This window comes from Dermacentor albipictus, chromosome 3 (genome assembly GCF_038994185.2).
Source record: "Dermacentor albipictus isolate Rhodes 1998 colony chromosome 3, USDA_Dalb.pri_finalv2, whole genome shotgun sequence".
Taxonomy (NCBI): domain Eukaryota; kingdom Metazoa; phylum Arthropoda; class Arachnida; order Ixodida; family Ixodidae; genus Dermacentor; species Dermacentor albipictus.
In genome coordinates, this window is record NC_091823.1 from 119901179 (window position 1) to 119914701 (window position 13523).

The 13523-nt window shown below is 43.6% G+C and overlaps 1 protein-coding gene across 2 annotated transcripts in view; it reads left to right on the top strand.

Annotated features, from left to right (window-relative positions):
* LOC135919475 (uncharacterized) overlaps positions 1-13523 on the top strand; it is a 138342-nt gene that overhangs the window by 55432 nt on the left and 69387 nt on the right. The window lies entirely within an intron of this gene.

The following is a 13523-nucleotide window of genomic DNA, read 5'->3' on the forward strand; positions in this document are numbered from 1 at the left end:
TGGCAGCTGTCGCATAATCTCTAGCAAACATCGATTATAATGCATTTTTTACATTCAGAGCTGATGTCGCTCAGAATGATTGCAGAATAAACCAACCCTGCACAGAAACAAGATGGTCAGTGTTAACATCATGTTCAGGTTAGCATATCACATGTATAGAACAGCGTTTCAACAAGGTTCACATGAATGTTAAAATTGTCACCTTCATCCATGTTTACTTGGAGAGGAGATGGCAAGGATGGGGCATACTTTGCAACGCATATCCTGTGCTGCGTTGTATTTACTACGTATTATTAAAATTAGGAAAGTGTCCAAAATGTTTTTTAACCAATTATCTGCATAAATAATTTACTCACTCAAAAAGTCAATTGCATGGTTTATTCATGATCAAACTTGTAGTGCGCACAATAGACACGGACGCAGAGAAGGTGGACACGCGAGCGTACTCACAACTGTTAATTTTTGGAAAGACAGAACGTAACAATGCCAGCTAGCTGCACTGAGCATGTGTAAAACGTGTCATCCATTTATATATTGACAGATTACAGAGCCTGAAGCAGTACTCAAGAATACAAATGCTTTGTCAGCGATAGCAGTCAATGGCAGACTGATGCATATTTAAGCACGCCTTACTATTTGGAACGCTTCGGTACTTTGACGTGTTCGTTTATTTTTATTCGAAAAGAAAATATCAGTGTCATAAAATACCGGTTCACAATGACATAGGTTGCAGTGGTTAGACAAATGCCAATGATTTTCTTTCACATTCCCACTTGTCTAACCAATGGAACCTATGTCATTGTGAACAATGAAACTATACGCTCAATATTTTACTATCTCTCATCCTGTGCAGCCAGAGTAGGAAAGAGCAAATAACGAGTTCATGATCAGACAATATTTACCAGACATTAAGTCATTGCGACCGCTGTGAAAACGAAGTATTTCTACGCTTCTTGTTTATAGCAACTTCAACTTCAAGCGAACCGCATGAAGCGGAGCAGCTGAAAAATGTAAGAAAGTTGTTCTTAAGACATTTCTCGTCGTTACAGTTCGCACTTTAATAACCTGCCAAAATGCGGCATAACAAACTGAAATAAAATAACATCAAAACAATATGTTTACGAAAAATGATGGAAAAGACCATACCTTTTATTATAATTTGGAGATAGAGAAAACATCGGCGCATGGCAGTCTTGAGGAACAGCTGTTCGCTATTTGTGCAGTTTAAAACACGGACAGTGCCAATATTAAATCACTTCACACGACACTGCATCGCAGCTGGCGGAGAAGTTTCAGAAACGTTAGCTAGTTCGTTTGGGTTTAATGGCACAAAGGCAACTAAGGCCATGCTGCGCCACACACAAGACAAAATGAAATGCAACGTTAGAGTAGGTAAACCTGTATTACATTATAGTTGGTGTAAATTACCAGTTTTTACTAAAAAGTAGAGCAGGTTAGCAAATGGCACTAGGGGGTCATCTGCTAGTAATATGGCAGGGTGTAATGGAGTGTGCAAATTATATAGGCTGTGTAAAAACATCCGTCTCAGTGTGTCGATGTGTGGACATGTTATTAGGATGTGTATGACTGCGAGAGGTTCAAGGCATTTTTCGCAGGTTGGCGGGTTTTCTTTTCGGAGGAGGAAATTGTGCGTCAGATGTGTGTGTCCAATTTGAAGTCGACACAAGATCATCTCGTAAAACCGTTGCTGGTGTATGCATGATTTCCACTCGCCGATTACAGGTTTAATAAGATGTAGCTTGTTTTCTGTACAATGGTCCCATTCGTGCTGCCACTATGACGTTAAGACCTTCCTAATGGCACGGATAATATTTTTATATGGAAGTGCTGTATTTTGAATGTTTTTGTACGATGCCATTATTGCGCATCTATCCGCAGCTTTCTTTACCCAGTATCCCAACATGGCTTGGTACCCAGCAAAACCTAATTGATCTGCCGTATTTGTTTGACAATAATGCGTTTAAAATATCGCCCAACAAGGGTTCACTTTGAGATTTCATATGTAGAGTCTTCAGTACGTCTAATGAATCTGTGTATATGACAGTGTTTTCAAGTTTGTCAGCGATGATCTTTTCAACTACCGTCCATATTGCGTACACTTCGGCTGTGTAGACTGAGGCATGCTGAGGTAGACTAATACTTGTTTCCGAATTTTCTGTTACGGTCCCCCCACCCACGTGTTTTTCGTTTTAGAGCCATCAGTATAAAATTCCATGTAATTCTTATACTTGTCTTGAAGAGCGCGAAATTCTTGTATAGTGTGTTCATGTGGTGTGTCTCTTTTCTTGAAATGTGTTAGTGTCCAGTCGCATAACGGTGTGGAATCACACAACGGCAGCAAACGTTCTGGCTTTCTGGCAACCTGTAGGACTTCCCGAGGGATGTCATAATCCCGACAGTATTCCTCGTATCGCAGGATAAGTGGCCTAATAATGTTCGGTTTATTTATATAATGTAAGCGTGAGCTGCACTGTGTGACGATGTTGTAGCATATGTGTTGTGGTGAGGATCGGATTCTGAGTATGTAGGAAAAAGTTAGTAGCGCTCTGCGATGCTGTAAAGGAGGCTCATTACATTCAACATTTAAGGTCTGGATAGGTGATGTTCTCTAAGCACCGCATGCCAGTCGCCGTCCAAGGTTATGAACTGGATCAAGTCGACGGACGTAAGACTGTTTAGCTGAACCGTATATGTTGCTACCATAATCTAATATGCTGCGCACCAAAGTACGGTAGATGCGTAGCATGCATTCACTGTCAGAGCCCCAGCGCTTCCGGGACAGGACTTTCAGGACGTTAAGTGCATTGTTCGCTTTTATTTTAAGGCTCTTTATGTGTGCCAGGAAGTTTAACTTTTTATCAAACAGAGCACCCAGACACTTGTGTTTTTGTTTTACTGGTAGTGTGGCTTGTTGTAGCTTAAAGGTGGGGCCTGGTTGTAGGCCTCTTTTTTGTGTAAAGGCAACACTAATAGTTTTTTCACTTGAGAAACGAAAGCCGTTTTCAGACGCCCACTGTGTTAGTTTGTTTAATGTAATTTGAATTCGCCGCTCGCAGGATGTCAAGTTGGATGCACGACAAGCAAATTGTAGATCATCCACATATGATTGCATTACAGAGGATGGAATTACCCTATTGACCGAGTTCATTTTCACCACAATGTTGTGCTTAATGCGCATCCTTGTGGCACACCATTTTCCTGGATGAATACACGTGACAGCGCCGTTCCTAAACGCACCTGGAATTTTCGGTCCGACATGAAATCGGCTAGACATTTGAGCATTCTACCTCGGATTCCTAAATCTGCCAAGTCCCTTAAGATACCAAACCTCCATGTTGTGTCATACGCCTTTTCTAAGTCAAAGAAAACAGTGAGACAATATTGTTTGTGTAGAAAGGCCGCACGTATCTCCTCTTCTAGCCGGACTAGGTGATCTGTTGTGGAGCAACCTTTCTTGTATCCACACTGATGGTTATCTAGCATGTTCTCTGTGTCAAGGACGTATGCCAATCTTATGTTGATGATGGCTTCATAGGACTTTGCAAGACAACTTGTGAGTGCTATCGGTCTGTGGCTGGTTGCTGTTGTGGGAGGTTTTCCAGCTTTCAAGAAAGGGATAATGATGGCTTTCTTCCACTCTTTCGGCATTTTTCCTGTTACCCAGATTTTATTAAAAAGAAGCAAGGTTTCAACTGCATTAGGAGATAAATGAGCGAGCATCGCGTAATGTACTCTGTCCGGACCAGGTGCCGTTTTTTTGTCAGTTGTGAGCACTCTATTGATTTCCGGTAGTGTTAAAGCGGCATTGTATAGTCTTTCTGAACTTCCTTTGGTCGGAAGTTTTAGTTTTTCTGCTAATTGCTTATGTTTAAGAAATGCAGCTGAATAGTTTACCGAGCTTGATATATCATGGAAATGTTGCCGTAATATGTCTGCGTGTTCTTCTGTATTTGTTTGCGTGCCTGGAGGTGATAGTATGGGGATTGCGTAAGAAGCGTAGTGGCCTCTAAATTTACGAACTTGATCCCACATTCGTTTGGATGCTATTGAGCTATCTATAGACGAGACATAATTTTTGCAGGACTGTCTTTCGGCTTGTCTGCGTATGTACCTGGTTTTCGCTTTTGCTTTTTTGAAAGAGAGTAGATTATCTTGTGTTGGGTATCGCCGAAAGATACCCCGCGCTTTGTTTTGTAGTTTTTTTTTGTTTGCGTACATACCTTCGTCCACCAGGCTTTCAGGTTTTTTCTTAAGAAGCCACAGGATTGTGGGACTGTCTGTTCTGCTGCAGCGAGTATGCAGGCGGTAATCTTACCATTCATTTCATCTATGGTTAACCCATCTGATATGTTATCTAGAGTGTCTTTTTCAGTAAAGAGAGGTCAGTCTGCTAGATGGAGTTTCCACCGGGGTGGCCTCAGTGGGATGGTAGGAAACGCAGATGTTCTTTTAATGATAGCAGGCATATGGTCACTACCATAGGGGTTCTCAATAATACTCCACTGAAAATCGCCAAAAAGTGATGGAGAGCACAGTGACAGATCTAGGCAACTCATAGCTCCTCTGCTTGGGCAATAGTAAGTTGCCACAGCAGTGATTAAAATGCATATGTCGTTCGTTAGAATAAAATCTTCAAGTGTTTGGCCCCTGGTGTCAGTATTTTCACTACCCCACAACGTGTTATGTGAATTAAAATCATCGCCTAATAAAAATGGTTCAGGTAGCTGGTCTAAAATTATCTCTAGATCTCTTACGGTAAAATGTGAATGTGGTGGAATGTAGATGAACAAATGGTGATGGTTTTGTGAGCTAAAACGGTGACAGCAACGGCTTCTATGTGAGTGTTAATGGGATCTTCTCTGGCTGCTATACCACCTGGCAGAACAATGGCTACACCACCTGACAGCCTGTTCGCATGAGTATGGTCGCGCCGTACAACAGTGAAACCTTTTAAAATGTTTTTGTTTCTTTCGCCTAGGTTTGTTCCCTGTAGGCACAGGGCCACATGAGAGAAGTTTATTAACATGTTTTTGATGTCACCCAAGTTAAGTTCCAGAAACGTTCACATCACTGAACGAAGAAAGCAACATGGGCTTCGCAAACACCCGCGCAGCGGCGTCTGCGTCAGCAGGTGTTTGGTGTGTTGCGACACAACGTACCCGAGCACTCGAGTGTTGGACCCTCCCGCGTTTAGCATTGCGCGGCTTAGCCGTGTCCGGGGAAAGGGGGATCCTGGGGGTTGAGCCGATGCCGGGTGTTCGGACGGCTAAGGCCCCCCGGAGGAGGCAACACACGTCTTTGGCCTCTGCTTCACGTAGACGGCACTTCCAGGCTGACCCACCTGGGGGAAATCGGGTGCCGCCTTTTCCTGTCCTCATCTTCAATCTTCGTCTTTCTCTCGCGCCTTTTTCATCTTTCCTGTCTTCACTTCTCCTCACTTCCTGGTTTCCCTGGTGCAATGGTTAACCTTGTGTGGCTAGCCAGCCTTGGTTATGCTGTATTTGGTTATAGCAGCGATGTACGGCTGGCGTTGGCAGGGTTTCTCTAGCAGGAACTTCTGTTACGTCCCCCTGTTGGGCTTCATGGTGGGTGGTTGGCATCGCGGCCGAAAACCCACCATTACCTATGGAAAATGCTTTTCCTAAACTACCTGATCACCCTCAGAACCGAAGGCGCGCCGAATATGTTTTTCAGTTTTTCGGACAAGTCCACAACTTTCCTCGATTCCACGTAATTCACTCAGAAAAACCAGACAAACTAGTGCGATCCATTTCACTCTTCCTTGTTTTCAAGTGTCTGACTTACGTTTTTGGTGCAGGATATAAGGTGTCGAGAATGTCAAGCGGTGATCTCCTTTTGGAGCTCCAAGATCAGATGCAATATCGCAAACTGCCGAAACTTGTGTCATTTGGAGAGACCCAAGTAACAGTAACCCCGCACCGTACTATGAACACCACCCGTGGCGTTGTCTCGGACGATGACTTGCTAGAGCTCACTGAAGCTCAACTCTTGGAGGGCTTCAGTTGGAGCTGACTGAGGCTGAGCTCTTGGAGGGCATCAGTGAGCAGAACGTCATAAACGTTAAGCGAATTAAGATGAAGCGCGGTAGTAATGAAATTCAGACCAAACATCTGATACTCACCTTCAATTCAAGCGTCCTGCCCGAGTGAATCGAGGCCGGGTACATCAAGCTCCGTGTAAGACCGTATGTGCCAAATCCCCTGAGATGTTTCAAATGCCAACGTTTTGGCCACAACTCGCAGAGCTGCTGAGGCCGCCAAATATGTGCGAAATGCAGTGCTCAAGAACACACGTCTGAAGCTTGCGAGAACTCTTTGCATTGTGTAAACTGTGATGCAGAGCACGCCGCGTACTCGCGGTCGTGCCCGTCTTGGAAAAAAGAAACAGAAATTGTCACGATCAAAGTGAAAGAAAATATATCGTTCAAGGAGGCACGTAGGCGGGTGGCATACGTGCCTAAGACCACATTTGTCGAAGTGGCGCGTCAGGGGGCAGCGCCACAACGGTCTCCGGCGGCTGACCGTCCCACACCCAGTGAGGCGGCAGTGACGCCATCCGCCCCCTGGCGGCTGCAGCTAGAGCTGCTGCGCCAACCCAGCAGACGGGGCCATCTACCTCCGGGCAGGTGACCACAAAGGCCTTGTCCGACGTGCCGAGGCCTTCACGCCAAACAAAGCGATGGACACAACCACCAGTAAGACGGCGCCACCAGCGCCTAAGGAGCGGCGAGGCACTCTCTATCGCTCCAAAAGAGACAAAACTCTTGTTACGGCACCAGAAAAAGGCCCGTGAGCTAACCTCAGTCTCTTAAGCACACAGTACCCAACACATATAGCATAATGGATACACAAATACTACAGTGGAATGTACGAGGACTTTTACGTAACCTCGACGACATTAAAGAACTGTTACACAAACATAATCCAAGGTTGTTGTGTGTTCAAGAGACACATCTGAAACCCAGACAGGCAATGTTTTTACATCAGTACATAATCTATCGCAAAGACCGCAACGAGGCTTGCGCCTCCGGCGGTGTTGCAGTATTTGCGGATAAATCTGTAGCTTCTCAACAGATTGCCCTCCAGACGCCCCTTGAGGCCGTGTAGGTTCGGGCAATTTTTTTTAACCAACTGGTGACTGTGTGTTCTTTATACATAACGCCTAACTATCACCTGAAAAAAAAACGATTTCCATAAACTAATTAATCAGCTTCCTAACCCCTGCATACTCGTGGGTGATTTTAGTGCCCACAATACGATGTGGGCAGATTCGCGATGCGACGTGAAAGGTCGATTAATTGAACATTTTCTTTTGACCTCTAGTGGTTGCCTGTATAACAAGAAGGAGCCGACGTATTACAGTGTCCAACACAACACATATTCAGCAATAGATTTAGCAATCGGTTCTTCTTTTCTGCCTCACCTAGAATGGTCCGTGATCAATAAATTGTATGGAAGTGACCACTTCGCTGTAATTTTAAACCTGATAACATTGCATGAGAACCCTCCGCATATTCCTCGATGGAAATTAGCATCGGCGGATTGGGAGCATTTTAAAGAATCATCCTATTTATCGCCAGATTTTATAAATAATTTTACTATAGATGGTGGCATTGCATATTTTGCCGCTTTTAATAATGATTTAGCCGAGAAGTTTATTCCACAGACGAATGGTGGTTCACTAAGAAGACGTGTTCCCTGGTGGAACCAAGACTGTAGAGAGGCGCGAAAGAGACAGAACAAGGCATGGGGCGTATTGCGCAGATCGCCTAATGCCAAAAATCTAATTCACTTTAAGTAAATTAAATCACAACGAAGGCGGACACGACGACAGGCAAAGAGAAAAAGCTGGGTGAGGGTTCTCTCCGGCATTAATTCATACACGCAGGACGCAAAAGTGTGGAATGGCTTGAGAAAGCTACAAGGGCAACAAATCCATCCGTTGCCTCTGGTGATCGACCAAGGGGATACCTTACAAGACCAGGCAGACTCTCTCGGGGAACACTTTGAGTTTGTGTCGAGCTCAATACACTATTCTGAATCTTTCTCTAAATATAAAGAAATAGAAGAACTTAAGCCATTTGTACGTAAATGCAGGCACGATGACCCGTATAACCGGCCATTCAGTATTGCCGAGTTAAGAGCTGCCTTGATCTCATGCCGGAGCACTGCACCGGGATCTGACAGTCATGTATGACATGATCAAAAACATGCACACTGACGCACAAATTACACTACTCGAACTCTTCAACACTATTAGGGCTGCTGGATACCTTCCACACAAATGGAAAGAAGCAATCGCGGTCCCTGTTTCGAAGCAGGGGAACGACCCATCCCTGGCGGCAAGCTATCGTCCGATAGCTCTTACAAGCTGCATGTGTAAGCTTTTTGAAAAAAATGATTAATCGGAGACTCATGCATTTCCTTGAACTCAACAATATACTTGACTTCTTTCAGTGTGGCTTCAGAGAAGGCCGGTCGACAACAGATCATCTTGTACGCATTGAAGGATATATTCGTGATGCATATGTACATAAACAGTTTTTCCTATCAATATTCCTTGACATGGAGAAGGCGTATGACACAGCATGGCGTTACGGCATCTTGCGAGACTTGTCGGGAATTGGCATCTGTGGAAATACGTTGCATATATTTGAAAGCTATTTGTCGAATCGCATCTTCCGCGTGAAAATCGGCAACGTATTGTAGCGACCTTTCACACAAGAAACAGGTGTACACCAGGGAGGCGTGCTTAGCTGTACGCTCTTGATCAGAAACGTACACACTGACACACAGCTCACACTTCTCACACTTTTCAACGCTATGTGGGCTGCGGGATACCTCCCATCCACATGGAAAGAAGCGATTGTGATCCCTGTTCTTAAGCAGGGTAAAGACCCTTCCTTGGCGGCAAGTTACCGACCGATAGCTCTTACAAATTGTCTCTGTAAGCTTTTCGAAAAAATGATTAATCGCAGACTCATACACTTCCTTGAACTCGCCAATGTGCTCGATCCCAATCAGTGTGGATTCAGAGAAGGACGATCGACTACCGATCACCTTGTGCGCATTGAAGGAAATATCCGCGATGCATTGGTTCATAAACAGTTTTTCCTATCAATATTCCTCGACATGGAGAAGGCGTATGACACAGCATGGCGTTACGGGATCTTGCGAGACTTGTCGGGAATGGGCATACGTGGAAATATGCTGAACACTATTGAAAGCTATTTGTCCAATCGTACCTTCCGTGTAAAAGTCGGCAATGAACTGTCACGTCCCTTTACGCAGGAAACTGGTGTACCCCAGGGAGGCGTGCTCAGCTGCACTCTCTTTATCGTTAAGATGAACACGCTCCATGCTTCATTACCACCTGCCGTTCTTTATTCCGTCTACGTGTACGACATTCAAATCGGCATCAAATCCTATAAGCTCGCAGTATGCGATTGACAGGTGCAGCAGGGCTTGAACAAGGTTTACAAGTGGGCAGACAAAAACTTATTTAAAATCAACCCCCACAAAAGTTCTTGTGTTCTTTTTACTAGAAAGAGAGGCCTGGTCCCAGATCCTTGTGTTACATTGTGTGGACATCAAATACCTATCAACAAAGAACACAAATTTCTAGGTATTATACTTGACTGCAGGCTTACTTTTATACAGCACATTAAATATCTTAAAGAAAAATGTCTAAGGACAATGAACTTACTTAAAATTCTACCCCGCTCAACATGGAGTAGCGACAGGAAGTGTCTGATGAATGTTTACAAGAGCCTAATTCGATCACGATTGGACTATGGTGCCGTCGTATATACCTCTCCCTCTCCGAGCGCACTAAAGATCCTAGATTCTGTCCACCATCTAGGCATCCGCTTAGCCACTGGCGCTTTCAGAACAAACCCGATTGAAAGCTTATACGCGGAATCAAATGAATGGTCCCCCATCTACAGAGAACTTACATCAGCCTTACATATTTCCTGAAAATACATTCCAATCATCAACATCCATGCTTTAACACTCTTAACTATATGACGTGTACTACACTTTTCCATAATAGTCCCTCTGTTAGAGAGCCTTTCTCGCTTCGTGTGAGGGAGCTAAGTGATGAAATACATGTCCCACTCCTTGAGCTTCGCCTAATACATCCAACCAAGTTGTTACCACCTTGGGAGTGGCAGGTCATATAATGTGACTTATCCTTTTCAGAAGTAACAAAACACGCACCAGAGACCGAAATTCGAACGCATTCCCTAGAACTCCAGCCCAAGCACTACTGCGCAGAGTTCTACACAGACGCTTCAAAGTCTAATGCCGGGGTGTCCTATGCTGCCGTAGGCCCACCCTTCTCAGAATCCGATGTACTACATCCGGAAACAAGTATATTTACGGCCGAGGCCTACGCATTACTGCCTGCTGTGAAGCATATAATAAAATCAAAACTTCAAAAGTCAGCGATATATACAGACTCCCTAAGTGTTGTGAAGGCCCTGATGTCACTCTATACACACAAAAATCCAGTACTTAATGAACTATATTCCGTCTTTTGTAAAGCGTACATATCTAACCAGCATATCATTATATGCTGGGTGCCTGGCCATAGAAGCATCGAGGGCAACGTTCTGGTGGACGAGATGGCCACGTCTATAGCATCGCAAGCCGTTAACCCTACCGCTGCGGTGCCTGTCCAGATCTGAGGCCTTTCTTGCGAAGGAGGCTGCGAGACCACTGGCAACGCATATGGGATGCGGAAACGGATGATAAGCTGCACCTGATAAAACTACAGTTAGGATTCTGACCCTCTACTACAAGATCGCGCCGAACAGATGTCCTCTTCAGTCGTCTCAGAATAGGACACACATTTGGCACCCATGATTTTCTACTCACCGGAAGTGAGCCTCCATTGTGTGGTAGATGCGGGGAGAGGCTGACCGTGCTCCACGTCCTTCTGGAGTGCCGGGAAGCCGAATCTGAGAGAATGAGACATATTTCCTTAGCATACAGGCAGCACATTCCTCTTCATCCTGTAATGTTTCTCGGTCCAGAACCGCTTTTTAATACAGACACAGTCCTAGGTTTCCTCAGAAATGTGGTCTTACATGTTATTAGTCCCATGCATTCGTAGCGCTTCCTCTCTTTAGAGGATGCCGCTGGGATAGTTGCACTGTATAGCACATGCCTCCAGGCCCTTGTGTTTCAAGGGCTCTAAGGAGGCAGTACTGCTCTAGCATATCTTATAACCTGATATATTTTTACACATCGTATTATATTTATTAAATGCATCTTAATGCTCATAGCACATGTCATACGTCATCGCCGTTATCTTATTATACAGATTTTACGCACGTTACCACGACTATTCTTAAGGCCCCTTTACAGCCACGTCACACCAATTTCATAGAGCGCATAATTACACTGCGAACTCATCACCAAGGACATGGCGCTATTTCGCCATACCTCGCCCTTGCGCCATTAAACGTCAATCATCAATCAACATCTGGGGCATTAAATCCAAATTCTCTACAGCGGAAGGACGCGCTATACTCTTGGGCATTAAATATATGGGGCTTACAGATCTTGCTAGTTTGTGTTATGTTCACAGCTTTATTAGGTGTAATATAAGAGCCCTAATCAGTCCACGAGAACATAAGAACTCCGTTTTTAGTGTACTGTAAAGCTTGTGCTCCGCATATACTCACCATCAGGTGATTGCCCTATGCTGGGTATCTGGCCACCAAGGTAACAAAGGCAATGAGGTACTTAGCGACACAGACGTAAATATCCCTGTCCCTGCCACAGACCTAAAGTATCTTCTATGCCGTAAGCTGGGGAGGCATTGGCAAGGAGAGTGGAAAACGCAAGTAATAAATAAGTGACCGCTGATAAAACCAAAACTAGAGAACTGGATAACTGAGAAAACGACAAGATATCAGGAAGTTCTTCTTCGTCGATTAAGATTAGGAGATACATACGGCACTCTCAACTATTGACTGGGATGGACCCTCCGGCTTTTTGTAAGTGCGGCAATAATATCACGATTCTTCATGCTTTTCTTCAATGCCCTGCAAATGATGCAATGCGGGAGAAGTGTTTCCCTTCTGCATATCGCGAAGGAATGCCTATTCGCCCGATATTTTTCCTTAGAAATGAACCGCTTTTTAATTTGAAAATTGTCTTAGAGATGTTAGCCGAAACCGACACCCTGAAAATAATTTGTTTAGGTAATTTCAACACGTGATTAACAGTCTTTGTATGAGAGGGCCCTGTTGAAGCTCTAGCGCCATTGTTGTTTTTTAGCGTATGTTTTTAACGCAACCAAATTGCCATAGCCCACAACTCTAACCAATCAGTGACATTATTTTAGTACATATATGTTTTACGCCATTTACAGCAACAGTTTTTAGGCCCTTTTACCGCAACATCACATCGATCGCGAGGAATTCATTGTCCACGTCATTCACAATACATCGTTAACAGTACCATTTCTCATGCTGCTCTTTAGCCATGCCTGGCCTTTCACCACAAAACACCACACATCATCATAAGGCTTCGGTTCGGAGCTGACTACGATCTCCCAATTCAAGTACACGTAAACCGTAAAAATGGTTTCTATATACAGGTAGTCTACCGATCTGAATAAGATTTAATGCATTTATTAGAGAAAGCAGCAACTATACTCAGCAGAATTGTGATTTCGAATTGTATACTATAGTAAAATTGCCTAAAATAGACACGTTAAGAAAAAATAAATGAAATCACAAAGTATGGGAGTTTTTTCAAGTGTACATGTGAGAGCATGTCAGAGAAACGTAATTTGTTAATTTACGACTTACGCAATATAGTTAAAATGTTTTTGGAGAATTTTGTAAAATGTCTGTTCACTGAAATATTGGTATACTTGAGGGCGATCTACAACATATCAATAACATGCACTTCAGCTGTCCGAATAGATGCAGTTTGCAGAAATATATCTTTAGTCATTGTTGAAAAACACAAACAATTAAAACTTGGTACTTGTTTATCTTTCGTTACGTTTCCAACACTTTTTCAAAATATAACGAATTGCCGATTAAAAAAAATTATTACATTCATTACTTTCTTTTATAATTTTTAGATTCAACGAACCTAATGAAATTTCATGGAGCGGGTGACGAACAAAAGTATTTATCTCTTCATGTGTATTTAGGTTACAACTATCCCTGGCCAAAGATTCCTCTTAAAGAAAGAAAGAACGGCGGCCAAAATGGTGTGGTCAAACAGCTTGGAAAATATTTCTGGCTTCATTCGGAATTACTGAGCTAAAAAGGTCGAAACTTCACCTTTGTCAAATAAATGAAACGCACTAGAACAGCATATTTCGAGCCTTTTATCTTAGTGAACAAGCCGAAACGTCTTCTAGCCACTTTGACGACAACATTCCTTTCGGCGTAGTGTATTTCTTCTGTCGAGTTCCTCTGCCTAGAAATTTCGCCTTTTTTAATATAAAGA